Genomic DNA, 15,280 nt, shown 5'->3' on the forward strand with positions numbered 1-15,280 from the left:
GTGAAAATTATCTGCTTTGACACTGAGTGGTGAAGAGCTTTCACTGGTGGTTAAAGGATTCGTGTTTGGATGAAGGCAACAATTGATATTCGGCAAATGTAGATGTTACAGTACAACGTTGTCTCGTAATAACTGTGAAATTGCAAAAATGCATAATGTCAAGAGGAAACTTTTATGTTGAACACAGAATCTATTTTTTAGGGGTTTTTTGCTTTTAATTTGATGCCTAGAGAACTGTTCGGAAAAACCTGGTTATAAAATTGCACCAAATATAGATGGAAGCTTAAGTATCTACAATTAACTTGTTAATCTAATGAATATCACCATGTTTTAAACATTATAGACTTTTTAAAGTTAATTAGTAGTCATTGTGGGGATAGGTTAATTGGATAATCGAAATTGTCACTAGGTGTGAATGTGAGTGTGAATGGTTGTCTGTCTCTATGTGTTAGCCCTGAGACAGACTGGTGACCTGTCCAGGGTGTACCCCGCCTCTTGCCCTATGACAGCTGGGATAGGCTCCAGCGCCCCCCGCGACCCTGAAAAGGATAAGCGGAAGCGAATGGATGGATGGATGGATAGTAGTCATTGCAGGTTGTCATCATCTAAAAAAGTATTCGGCCCCCTTGAACTTTCCCACATTTTGTCACATTACAGCCACAAACATGAATCAATTTTATTGGAATTCCAGGTGAAAGACCAATACAAAGTGGTGTACACGTGAGAAGTGGAACGAAAATCAAACATGATTCCAAACATTTTTTGCAAATAAATAACTGAAAAGTGGGGTGTGTAATTATTCAGCCCCCTGAGTCAATACTTTGTAGAACCACCTTTTGCTGCAATTACAGCTGCCAGTCTTTTAGGGTATGTCTCTACCAGCTTTGCACATCTAGAGACTGAAATCCTTGCCCATTCTTCTTTGCAAAACAGCTCCAGCTCAGTCAGATTAGATGGACAGCGTTTGTGAACAGCAGTTTTCAGATCTTGCCACAGATTCTGGATTGGATTTAGATCTGGACGTTGACTGGGCCATTCTAACACATGGATATGTTTTGTTTTAAACCATTCCATTGTTGTCCTGGCTTTATGTTTAGGGTTGTTGTCCTGCTGGAAGGTGAACCTCCGCCCCAGTCTCAAGTCTCTTGCAGACTCCAAGAGGTTTTCTTCCAAGATTGCCCTGTATTTGGCTCCATCCATCATCCCATCAGCTCTGACCAGCTTCCCTGTCCCTGCTGAAAAGAAGCACCCCCAGAGCATGATGCTGCCACCACCATATTTGACAGTGGGGATGGTGTGTTCAGAGTGATGTGCAGTGTTAGTTTTCCGCCACACATAGCGTTTTGCATTTTGGCCAAAAAGTTCCATTTTGGTCTCATCTGACCAGAGCACCTTCTTCCACATGTTTGCCGTGTCCCCCACATGGCTTGTGGCAAACTGCAAACGGGACTTCTTATGGTTTTCTGTTAACAATGGCTTTCTTCTTGCCACTCTTCCATAAAGGCCAGCTTTGTGCAGTGCACGACTAATAGTTGTCCTATGACAGATTCCCCCACCTGAGCTGTAGATCTCTGCAGCTCGTCCAGAGTCACCATGGGCCTCTTGGCTGCATTTCTGATCAGCGCTCTCCTTGTTCGGCCTGTGAGTTTAGGTGGACGGCCTTGTCTTGGTAGGTTTACAGTTGTGCCATACTCCTTCCATTTCTGAATGATCGCTTGAACAGTGCTCCGTGGGATGTTCAAGGCTTGGGAAATCTTTTTGTAGCCTAAGCCTGCTTTAAATTTCTCAATAACTTTATCCCTGACCTGTCTGGTGTGTTCTTTGGACTTCATGGTGTTGTTGCTCCCAATATTCTCTTAGACAACCTCTGAGGCCGTCACAGGGCAGCTGTATTTGTACTGACATTAGATTACACACAGGTGCACTCTATTTAGTCATAAGCACTCATCAGGCAATGTCTATGGGCAACTGACTGCACTCAGACCAAAGGGGGCTGAATAATTACGCACACCCCACTTTTCAGTTATTTATTTGTAAAAAATGTTTGGAATCGTATGATTTTCGTTCCACTTTCACGTGGAATTCCAACAAAATTGATTCATGTTTGTGGCTGTAATTTTTTTTTCATCTGTTTTTTAAAATGATATTATCTAATCAGCAAATCACAAGGCAGCAAATCAGTGCATTTAGGCATGCACACATGCTGAAATTCAAACTGAGCATCAGAATGGGGAAGAGAGTTGATTTAGGTGACTTTGAATGGGACTTTGAATCCTAGGGTCTGAAAAACAGAAAATATCCAGCTAGTCCTCTGGTCAAAAGTGCCTTGTTGATGCCAGAGGTCAGAGGAGAATGACCAGATTGCTTTGAGCTGATAGGAAAGCAACAGCAACTCAAACTCAACTCAACCACCCCCCTAAAACCCAAAATGTTACAACCAAAGTAGGCAGAAGAGCATCTCTGAACCTTGAAGCAGATGGACAACAGCAGCAGAAGACCACACCAGGTGACATAACAAAGCATTGCCTGCCATGATTCGATTTCTGCTGTGACATTTGGATGGTCGGAAGTTATGGATCCATTCCTGCCTCACATCAATGGTTCGGCTGATGATGGTGGTGTAATGGTTTAGGAGAAATTTTTCTGGCACATGTTGGGCTCCATTGCACCAACTGAGCATCATTTAAGTTTCTCAGTTTCTTTCTTGAGTATTGTCTCTTGTCCAGCCCTTTATGACCGCAGTGTGCCCATCTTTTGTGTGATGTGAAGCTATGTTGCAGGCAGGATTGAACCCAAAATGCAGGACTCAAACAGGGTCCTGCATTTTGTTCCAGCTTTATTGCTGGGGAAACTTCTCCATAAACGTAAACTCACATGAAATAAACAAGCCAAAAACCTTGAGAAGAACTAAGAAAAGAACACTCCAAACGTGGAGCTAGAATTAACACCAAAACCAGAAACATGGGGAGACTTAAAACACATGAGGAGGTACAATACAAAAAGACGCAGACTTGACACTGAGAGACAGACTGAAAGAATATGACACAAGGAACACAAGGAAGACAGTGACTTGAACTAGAAGCCAGAACAACAAATAACACCAAGAGAACAAAACCATGAATAACCAATAATTAAGAAGTAAAACTTAAACACTGGGTAACACCCAGGACCATAACATTTTGATGCCTGCTATCAGTATGGTACTAGCTTACACTTGGTTTTAGTGTGTTTCAATGACAGAACAGATAGTCCTAATAAATTCGACTGCAAACTGATACATACTGGTGTTGTGCAAATGCAGAGGAGCAAATTCAAAATGCTACCCACTCACTGGCTCAAGCATAGACATCGACAACATCGTGTAGATGTCAGAGTGTGTCCATCTTTGTCAGTTAATTTACTGGCGCTGTTATCTGCCTCTCCCAGCACCAGCTATAAAAGCCCTGCACTTTCACTTGACTTTAATGCCCCTAATGCCGTTTAATCACTCAACTATTCATCACAGTATGTCCTAAATTACTATCAGCTTCATTTGGCGTTGCATCATCCCAGCCTGTGCCCATTACCATGAGTGCAAAATGAGGAGACATAATATATTTTGTTCAAAGGCAGATGAGAAGCATCCTTGAGTTGGTTGCTGAATATGTTGTCATTTTGCTTCTGTGTGATCAATTCGATTATGAGTCGATGGCACACTGAGGATTTGACCTGTTTTTTTTTTTTTTTTTTAGTTTTTCACACATATACACAAACGTTGAGTGAACACGCTAAATGGAGGTCTCAGGACACATGATGGATTGGACTCAAGAAACACGACGAGTGCAGTGCAGTGGAAATGTGGAGCCAAGCCAAGCCAAGCTGAAGAAATTAGTTGTTTTCCCTCTCTCTCTGTTTAGCTTTGTGATATTTTCAGAGAAGTGGATGAAAGAAGGGGGAAAAAAAGAGGTGAAGATACAGAGGTGGACAGGGAGAGATAAAAGAGTTGTGACTTGGCACTAATTCCAGTCCAGAGAACTCCGGAGGCGGCTGGGGATTCACATTCCACTGACCAGCATCCATCGGCCCTGACGGGGTGAAGCCAATCAGCGCTTACGCAGAGGAAAATCACTGGACGGTCGCAGCGGGATCCTGTTCTCCGCTGAGACAAAGTTTGGACTCCCACAGCGAGCTGAGCTCAGCCATGCCCCAGTGACCCACTACAGGCTGCTGCGTTTTTAATTCACAACAACTCCATTACTCCCAAGTGTGTGTGCACATGTGTGTGTGTGTTGTTGCTCTTTTTTGAAGAGGCTGTTCTGTCTTACTGTCAGTTAAAATTGAAAAAAAAAAGAAGGAATTCACACATTTGCATGGCTACTTGATTTTTATCAGTTTCCTGTTGAAAGAATGTGAAAATAACATAAAACCATGAAGGATATACATGTATATTTCATGTTTGTAAATCCTTTAAGAACACATGTCAAATTCATCATATCACTTTATGTCTTCCATAAATTATGACCCGCTGTGGTAGCGGTGGTGCATGCTGATCCGACCACAAAGGTAAACCTTAACAACACACGCAAGATGGAAAGGTTGATGCAAAAATTGGGGAATTTCAACCCTGAGTGGGTGACTGAGTCGTCTATGTTTTTACCGAGCGTAAAGGGAGGCCTGTTTATCCATTTTTCCATGACATGATTTCTGTCTTCAAAGAACATAATTTGTGCTGTCATTTTGATGTTTGAATCCGCACAGAGAGAGATGGAGGGAACAGAGGCTTCAGAAAGTTGCTGAAATGAAAAGAGGCATAAAACTCAAGTAAAATGTGGTTCTCCGGCTCCAAAGTGATGGAGCTGTAAAGGCAGTTTTCATTCTAGAGGCAGCTGTGTGATACAGGTACAGCAAACTGCATGATCAAAGATATTTAACTTTTCCAATTTTTGGTGAAATTGGATTGTGAAACAAGCAAAGTAAGACTTTTTCATTTATTTAGGACAAAATTAAACATTCACTACTTTGTCTTTTATACAAGACATATTCTATTTAAGTAAATGTCCCATACTATCAGTATCTGACATAATTTAAGCTGTCAAACAGGCTGGTATGAGTTTGCCATATGGTAGCGTTATAGATGGATCTATCCAATCTATCAGATAGCTCCATCTATCTGATAGATAGATAGATCCATCTATTGGATAGATCCATCTATCCGATAGATGGATCTATCCACTGGTGACCTGGTGTACAGGTCACCAGTCTATCACATGGCTAAGCTGTTTTTGACCTTGAAGAAGTCAGAGGTCCAAAGTTAGGTGATATTTAACACGTTCAACACGTTCTCATCCCAACGCGTAACATACCGACGACTGTGACAAATCGTTGGTATGTTACGTGTTGGGAGGCATGAGAGTTTATACACATGAATCTACACATGTGTTTTACGTCTGACATGAAAATCAACCTAACAAAGCATTACGTACGTTAAATCTGTTCACTTTCAGATACTGAATCACTTTGGAAAACAGTATGTGATAGGGATAAGTGGACTGGAAATGGTTTGCACTGTTCATATATTTATATTATTTATATATATTATTTATTTATATTATTTACTGTATGTATTGGTTAAAAAAAGACTATGTTGTAAAAAACTTAATCTGTAAATTAGAACTGTTGTGCCTTAATTTGTTTTTACATATATTATATTTGAAATAACTACATTTTGTATATTTATTTATTTTTGTGTGTCTGATATAAATTGGACATACAACCAGTGACTCCCGACCTGAGGAGTCTTTTCATGAACTACTTTTTTACTCTTAACTTTTTGGGTGACTACTTTTCACTTTTACTTGAGTAATAATATTTTAAAGTAATGCTACTCTTGCTTGAGTACAATTTTTGGATACTCGACCCACCTCTGCTTGATTGCTTGTGGTCATAACAACATAACAAGGACTAATTTGGTATTTCCACTAGCTTTGTGGTGAAGCATCCCTGTTATCTGGGCTAACTGAAAACTTCCTTTTTTTCTTCTGGCCACTGCTTCCTGTCTAGTAGAGTGCAAGATCTATTCAGGTTACTACATCTTAAATCAACATCAGTGGAAGTTCAGGGTACTTGGATGGTGACCCTTAAGCAACATGCCATTTGGAGCTCGTACCGTTTGAATTACCTCCAGCATATTCTCACTCTTGTCTTGTTATATTGCCATATTTGAATCAAAGCAGCACCCCCTCAGTATTGTTTTCTCAGGCACAGGTGTAACCCTTTAGCTTTAATTAGGACAAAGCACAGGTAACAGGCAGATTCTCTTCAAATGCACCCTTCATCAAAATAAACTTAAAAAAATATGTTATATGGTAGATTTCTTCTGTCTTTCTGAAATTTCCCTATTACCATAATTGAGGATCATTAATGAGTTTTCTCATTGGGCCTATTTCAGAAATGAATTACTCCTTTGGATGTTGGATTGCCTACATGCTTAAAATGATATTAAATGCAAATCGAGTCTATTACAATGTGAAGCTGATCGCTGGGAGAGCTGTCATTTAGAGCTTCCATAAAAAGTGCTGTTCTGCTTGAATCCTCACTTACTTGCAAAACCCAGCGCTGACAAATGAAGCCCAAAACTGCAGTTCATAGAGTGGCCACTTGAGGCAGGTTCCAAAAATGAGTGAGACTACCATGCAGTACTGGTTACGCCAAAAAAGTAATATATTACACATTACTTCTTTCTTTTTTTTTAAGTAATGCAGTATCTCCCTGAATTACTTGAGAAAGAAATTCATTTGTCACGGTGCTCGTTGACAGTGTTGGGTGTAACGCGTTGCAAAGTAAAGCGTTACTGCTTTACACATTTTCAATAAGACAGTAATTTACCGCATTACTGTACTAAATTCAGTAATAAGATTATAGTTACAATTATATTGTTACTCGCATTACAAATGTGCTTACTGGATTATTCACACTGTAATGGTAACAAAGTAACACATTATTGAAATAACATTACTAAGTACAACTGTGTTTACAGCCTGATACAAAAATAGTTTTGAGGTCATTGGATATTTGGATATTTTACCCCTTTAGAACAACTGTACAGTGAGATTTTCTTTTAATATTTCACATATTTTTGTTAAGGCTTAAAGTAAGGGCTATGAAAATTTTCACACCTATTCTGACAGATGGAGTTTTAGCTGACTGCTGTATTCTAGGACTTGCCTCTGCAAATTAGCATCACTAAACTAGACTTTCTGAGTAAACAATAATTAACATAATTAATTAGCATTGCGCAATCTGTGGATTGTAAGTGAACTTACTACCAAGTTAGAACTTAACCCTTTTGTTGTAATATAGCCCCTACTAAAAAGAAACATGGCAATGGCTAAAATGTTAATATTAAGACTTCAAAAAGTGGAGTTCAAACTAAAACCAATGGCTCTATGTAGCCTATGCTTACATCCAGATTTTTTTTTTAAATTTTTAAATAAACTTTTAAAAAATGATTAAGGACAAATACCATGATGCTGACGTTTAAAATAAACAAGTGGCTCTTTTGCAACTGCAGGCCAAGAGAAAGGTAATACATTTTTCAGGTTAGGGTTACTTTTTCTTTTTTTAAGAGAGAGCTGTTTTAGAGATGCTGATTATTTTGTGCCCTATTATTGCGCTGATATTTTTCAATATCTTGCAAAAGAAGTCTTTCAAGGATACAGCCACATAATACCAACAAAGACCCGAGAATGCACTCATTTTCAGAGCAAAAGCCTATTAAGAAGATCTCAGGATAAAGCACTGTCTGAGGACAACTTTGGCTCAAAGGGTGTTCTGGCTTTAGTGTTGTATCAGGGATATTTCTTTTATACAACACACAGGATGCAAGGGAAATTAAAAGCATTACACAGGTAGCTTCTCTGCACAGGCTAGCTGTTAAATACAAGGTCCATTTATTTCTCTGTAAAGGTATGCTTCGTTTAACACTCGAGTACATTACAGAACATGTATACTCCTGCTCTTCCTCTTAGCGACTGCTTTTACACATTCCACGATTAAAGCTAACCACTGCAGCAACATAGCTTTGCAACTCCCCTCCTCTGACTATCAAATTGAGAAAATCTCAAGATCCACAAATTTTTTATTAGTGCATACTTGATCCTACTGCTTCTTCTGTTTTATTTATTTATTTCATGTTGTTTTTTTTATCATGTTCAGTGCTGTTGTTTTCACAGTATCACGTTATTTATTTATATTCTTGTTTTTATTTCATCTCTTTTTTTATTACACATTTTTATATTGAGCTACTGATTTATTTTTTTGTCTTTTATGTTACATGTTCTATTTATGCACAGATTTTTGGCACATTGCTACTGACAAGTTTGACCCAATGGACATGTTGAGCATTCAGAAATGCTCTTCTCCATACCTTGGTTGTAACACGTGAATGTTTGAGGTACTGTTGTCTTCATATCTGCTTGAAAGCAGTCTCTCCATTCTCCTCAGACACCAACAAGGCACTTTCACCCAGAGAACTGTGTCTCACTAACTGTCTTCTCTGTTGTCAGACGACCATTCTCTGTAAACCCTAGAGATGGTTGTGTGGGAAAACTCCAATAGATCAGCAGTTTATGAAACACTTCAATCAATCAGTCTGGCACCAATGAACGCATTATATTCAAAGACACTTAAATCACCCTGTTCTGATGCTTGGACTTGAACTTCAACATCCCTACACACCATTGAGTGCATTTAGTTCGTGCCATGTGACAGGCTGCTTAGATGTTTGCAAGAACAAGCAGTTGAACAGGTGTCCCCAAAGAAGTGACCTGTGGGTGTATAATTAAATTCTGTTTTTTCCTGTCTTCATCCACTCACCACCAACCGGTCGCAGCAGATGGCCAGCCCTCTCTGAGGTTGGATCTGCTGGAGGTTTCTTCCTGTTAAAAGGGAGTTTTTCCTTCCCATTGCTGCCAAAGCACTTGCTCATAGGAGTCATATGATTACTGGGGTTTTCTCTGTTTTCAATGCATTATTGTAGGGTCATTACCGTACAATCTAAAGCACTTTGAGGCAGCTGTTGTTGTTATTTGGTGCTGTATAAATACATTTTTTTTCTAAAGTATCTGATATGTTCAGGATTAGCAACCAGTTAAAAAATGCTACCACAATTAGGGACATCAAATTTATTTTCACATACAGCCCCTTTCCTCTTTCTGTCAGTGTAAATAAGTTTAACTACACATTTCATTTTAACGTAAGAAAAAGAACCAAAAAAGAACAACTGGGATGTATTTAACAGTACACTAAAAAAAATGGGGTGGCACACCAAAAACAGAGTTTCCAGTTTTATTATGTTCTTGTTAAATTTAGGTTACTAGAAAAAAAAAATTATATGTGCAGTTAATTTCCTGATATCATGTAAAATAGGCACATATGAAAAACAAATTATATTTTGAAATCTATAATAATCTGTTTTAAAAAAAACATCGCTTTAATGATTCTCATGATTATTACATTATTACCAACTTACAACAATCTTGTCAGAGGGGGCTACTAGGGGGCAGCAAATTTGGGAGCGTGGCCAGTGCCACAATTTTTTTTTCAGACTTTACATTTAGCAACAAGTATCTGGTCTCTTCTTTCACCACAAAGAATTTTCTCACTCCTTTTTCTTCCTACTTTGGTACTTTTTACAGTTTTTTGTTGACTTGTTTTAAGTAGTGTCACTTGATTGATGCATTTTGTACTCATGTAGCTGTGTAAGGAGCAGGAATCTGGGGGCAGGAAGACATCATGGGAAAATGAGCCCCTTCAGTCTTATCAAGAGTCTCTGAATTAACTGCTGAATCACCCTGAAGGGGCTTCTGTTAGAATAATGACCAGTTTGCCATACATTAGCTTCTATTATGCTAATTACAACATGTAGGTGGGTGGATACTTGTAAAGGAACAGCGCTGTACAGTCCAGAAAAGGATTATCATGAGATGTTTAACACTAAGTTAGAATTGTTAAGATTTCACGGTATGTTTTTTGTTTCCTCTGATATACAGGGTGGGCCATTTATATGGATACACCATAATAAAATGGGAATGGTTGGTGATATTAAAGTCCTGTTTGTGGCACATTAGTATATGTGAGGGGGCAAACTCCTCAAGATGGGTGGTGACCATGGTGGCCATTTAGAAGTCGGCCATCTTGGATACAACTTTTGTTTTTTCAATAGGAAGAGGGCCATGTGACACATCAAACTTATTGGTAATGTCACAAGAAAAACAATGGTGTGCTTGGTTTCAACGTAACTTTATTCTTTCATGAGTTATTTACAAGTTTCTCCTTGTTCACAGCCATTGACATGTCGAAGAGGTTAACACGTGAGGAGCGGATTGAAATTGTGTTGATATCTGGTGAACGCAGTAACCGGGTCATTGCAGCAGATTTCAATGCAAGACACCCTACGAGACCACCCATCTCCCATGCTACAGTTAGCAAACTGCTTGCTAAGTTTCGTGAAACTGGTTCAGTGTTGGATTTGCCAAAATGTGGATGCAAGAAAACTGTCACTAATGAAGAAACATCAGTGGCTGTCCTGGCTTCATTCAGCAAGAGCCCACAGTGTAGCACTCGCCGCATGTCACTGCAGAGTGGCATTAGTCGAACATCCCTTCGGCGGATATTAGCTACTCACAAATGGCACCCTTACAAACTCCAGCTACTGCAGCATCTCAACGAGGATGACCCAGATCGGCGCACAGAATTTGCAGAATGGGCAAAACAAAAATTGGAACAGGACCCTCAGTTCACGCAGAAGATTTTGTTCAGTGATGAGGCAAACTTTTATGTGAATGGTGAAGTTAACAAACAAAACCACCGCTATTGGTCTGACACTAACCCACACTGGATGGATCCCTCCAAGACTGTTGGAACAACATAAGTGATGGTTTGGTGTGGTATATGGGGTACAACGATAGTGGGTCCATTCTTCATCAATGGAAACCTCAAGGCCACTGGATATTTGAAATTGCTACATGACGATGTGTTTCCCTCTTTATGCACTGAAGCTGGCATGTTCCCTGAGTTTTTCCAGCAAGATGGTGCACCACCACATTATGGGTGCCAGGTCCGAGCATTCCTAGATGAACAGTTTCCTGGAAAGTGGATTGGTCATCGTGGGCCAGTTGAATGGCCCCCAAGGTCTCCCGATCTGACCCCCTTAGACTTTTATCTTTGGGGTCATCTGAAGGCAATTGTCTATGGTGTGAAGATACGAGATGTGCAGCACCTGAAACTATGGATACTGGATGCCTGTGCTGGCATTTCTCCTGCGGTGTTGCTATCAGTGTGTGAAGAGTGGGAGAAGAGGGTTGCATTGACAATCCAACACAATGGGCAGCACATTGAACACATTTTATAAGTGGTCAGAAACTTGTAAATAACTCATGAAAGAATAAAGTTACGTTGAAACCAAGCACACCATTGTTTTTCTTGTGACATTACCAATAAGTTTGATGTGTCACATGGCCCTCTTCCTATTGAAAAAACAAAAGTTGTATCCAAGATAGCCGACTGTGCGCCGATCTGGGCCATCCTCGTTGAGATGCTGCAGTAGCTGGAGTTTGTAAGGGTGCCATTTGTGAGTAGCTAATATCCGCTGAAGGGATGTTCGACTAATGCCACTCTCCAGTGACATGCGGCGAGTGCTACGCTGTGGGCTCTTGCTGAATGAAGCTAGGACAGCCACTGATGTTTCTTCATTAGTGACAGTTTTCTTGCATCCACATTTTGGCAAATCCAACACTGAACCAGTTTCATGAAACTTAGCAAGCAGTTTGGTAACTGCAGCATGGGAGATGGGTGGTCTCGTAGGGTGTCTTGCATTGAAATCTGCTGCAATGACCCAGTTACTGCGTTCACCAGATATCAACACAATTTCGATCCGCTCCTCACGTGTTAACCTCTTCCACATGTCAATGGCTGTAAACAAAGAGAAACTTGTAAATAACTCATGAAAGAATAAAGTTACGTTTGTCACGGCGGGGTGCGCCAATAAGTTTAGTTTACAGGACCCAGAAGCAGACACTGAAAGGCGGAGTTACTGGCTGAACAGAAGACGATCCTTTATTTGGATGTTGGCACATGACAAAGCATGAAGCTATGAAAACTAAGAAAACTGTGAACACTCAGAAAACTAAAGGACTAAGAAACTCAGTGAAAATACTATGACCAACTATGAACACTGAGTAAACTATGACGTAACACTATGGGGATGCAAACAGACGACCTGACAACGAAACATAGAAAACAGAGGACTTAAATACACACATGAGGTGATCAGGGGAAGTCGAGACACATGAGGAAACAGCTGACAAGGATGAACATAACGATGCACAGGAAATGTAAACTCAAACACAATGACATGAAAACTGGACTTTCAAAATAAACAGGAAAACATGACAAGACACAGGCATGACAGCATCACCCAGAAACATGACACGTAAGACACAATAAACAACAATGGGAACACCGCTGACACGCATGAACCTAATAACAAGGCAGGGGAAGGGAACCTAAATACAATGAACAAAGAACATACTGGACACTTACAACATAACACAGGAAACATGATGAGGCAGACCAGACAACATGGGCTTGGCAAATGAGACATGAAACACAAAGGGCAGGTGAAACCAAAGCCCAGGGAAAGGGGAAATGAGGGGATCAATAACAGAACTAAGGCTTAACCACTTAGGGGTTGTTGGCTTCAATCAATTGTATTGTTATGTGCGTCTGAATAGTGAAAGAAACCAAAGACAGGGCACCCAAGTAAGCCTGCTTGCTGCTGTGAACTTACTTTTCTTCTTTGCTTCCTCTTAGATTGTTGAACACCACCGGGGCTGCGGCTGAAAGAATAAGGCTCAGATTGCTCATGCACATCTAATCAACGTAGCCAGTTCTTTTAATGGAAATCACAATTATAATTATAAGTCAGGACTTCACAGATCTTAATGATAGAGCTGTGATACTGATTAGTTTATTAACTGACACAGTCAGTGTTTTGGTCAGCTTTCCTTATATTTTATTTTTAATTTCTTTTTATTCTCTAATACTGTAGTTTTATCTTTCAATAAAATATACTAATGCTACTAGCCCTGTCTGCATTTGCAAACACTGCCTCATTCATATAAATACACTCATAGACTGGGAAAGTCAAAATTGGAGTTGACCAATGAGCTGATAGCCACCGTAAACATCAGCCTGACTGGTAATAATATATAGGGTTAGAGAAGCAGGGTAAGGAAAAGATATCTGGGGTATGTTGAAGTCCTTTTGTAGCACAGGTCCCAGAAAACAAACTATCCATCAACTTTGGGTTACCGGGGGGCTGGAGCCTATCTTTACTGTTATAGGGTGTGAGTGAGGCTGGGTACACCCTCGCCAGGTGTAATTTCATTACAGAAACACAGGGATAAAGCCAGCCACCACACAGTCTCACATCCATACATACAACCAATTTAGAATCAACAACTGACCAAACATGAATGTCTTTGGATTGTGAAAAGATGCCAGAGGAAATCCATGGAATTAACACACAGCAACATTGAAAGCACAGCATATACAAGGAAGCATTGTAAATGCTGGCCTTGCATTTCATGGGTGGAGTTTGCATGTTGTTTGTTTGGGTTATTCTAAATTGCCCATAGGTGTGAATGGCTGTCTGCCTCTCTGAGGTAGCGCAGCAACAAACTGGATAAGCTCCACCCCCAATCCCAATTGGATAAGTGGAAGAAAAGGATAAATGGACAACATTTAGAAAAAAAACAACAATAAAACCAGAAACAACAAAATTTTAGTAATAGAGTAGAAAGAGCTGTACAATCAAAGGACTTGGATTCTACTAAAGTCAAAAAACAAAAATGTTGTCTCTTAGTTTTAGTCGATTAAAATCCGCTGTAAAAATGGCCGCACAAAAAAATAGTCTGACACACATCAAAACGTACTTAATGGTCCTTTTATTTCTCTCCAAACACTAATACCTGATTTAGACTACTGCAAGAATTTTACAGCATAACCAGAAACTCATTTTAACCTTCCATACCATTCAGTCATTGCAGGCTTGGTCGACCCAACATGTAGTTAGATTTTTCCAGAGGTGCACGTCATCTTACATGAAAGGTTACGGCGTAAAGTTAAAAGGGGTTTCTGGTTACGCGCAAGTTACACTGTCGATTTCTTGCAGAAGTCTAAATCAGGCCTTGGTTTTAGGGGTTAGGGTTACTGGCCATCATCATCACTCTACAGGCAGCCCATCAGTTTAACGCGCTATATTGGAACTATATTTAACTGCATTGTCCCTTTTAAAAGGGGAACTTCAGAGGGTTATATATTAAAAGAGTTCATCTGCTGAAATACAGGTTGGCTTTTACTGTGAAGAAGGCAGAGGAAAATAACATAGCTATAGATCATACAATGACAAAAAAAGGTTTACTGTAGACTAACCTCTTTGTCAAAACAGTGAAAATGTGTTTGGCTGAGCCGTAATAAGTTGCATTAGGTGCTTCTCTGTACTGTTCGTGACAAATTACGCGCTCTTGTTTCCTCCCTCCCCATTTCAGTTGCATTAACACACCAAGCAGAAGTGTTAGCAAATCAACCGGGACAGGAAGTGTCAAACACTGGCCCTAGCTGGCATTTGGTTTGGTCACAGTTTGGTAACCTTAGTAATAGTTCCAGAGACTATCTTTCAAAATGACTGTGCGAGTCCTGCCGGCTCCTTGGAGTACAAAGTAGAAAATCAACTTAATGAACTGTGAGTTCAGCAACACCATTTTGCATCCCAAATTGAATTTACCCGCTTTCACTTTCGGAGAAAACCTAAACATCCTCTGCTGTGGGAGTAAAGTGTAGTAGGTATACTTGAAACAACTTTGTACAGTGCACTCTTTTAAAATGTAGTCCATTGGGCTTGAATACAAAAAGGCTGCATCTGTTTTATAATTGGGAATATTTTCCACCGCCAGTCAACAGCTCCAGCTAAGCATATTGTGGCTGAGTAGGTTCAGATGAAGTACTTTCATCATTTTGTCTGTTTGTAAACCAATACATTTTTTATATTGGAAGACAGAAATTAAAGGAGAAAAATATGCATATCTGACTCTATTGACAGCGGCAGAACAGACCCTTTAGATTCAAAATAATAGGAGGTTGCTTCCATTTAGTCTGCCGCACTCCACTCAAGGCCAAATAACAGACTGCTTATGCTTTCAGTTGTCTGAAAAGTAGCTATTTTCTCATTACTGCTCATCAA

The 15,280-nt window shown here is 39.9% G+C and overlaps 1 protein-coding gene across 3 annotated transcripts in view; it reads right to left on the reverse strand.

Annotated features, from left to right (window-relative positions):
- The window catches only part of LOC100689728 (gamma-aminobutyric acid receptor subunit gamma-3), a 147,878-nt gene that overhangs the window by 77,415 nt on the left and 55,183 nt on the right, over positions 1-15,280 (reverse strand). The gene's annotated exons all lie outside the window — the stretch shown is intronic.

The sequence above is a fragment of the Oreochromis niloticus genome, linkage group LG23, assembly GCF_001858045.2.
Source record: "Oreochromis niloticus isolate F11D_XX linkage group LG23, O_niloticus_UMD_NMBU, whole genome shotgun sequence".
Classification (NCBI taxonomy): domain Eukaryota; kingdom Metazoa; phylum Chordata; class Actinopteri; order Cichliformes; family Cichlidae; genus Oreochromis; species Oreochromis niloticus.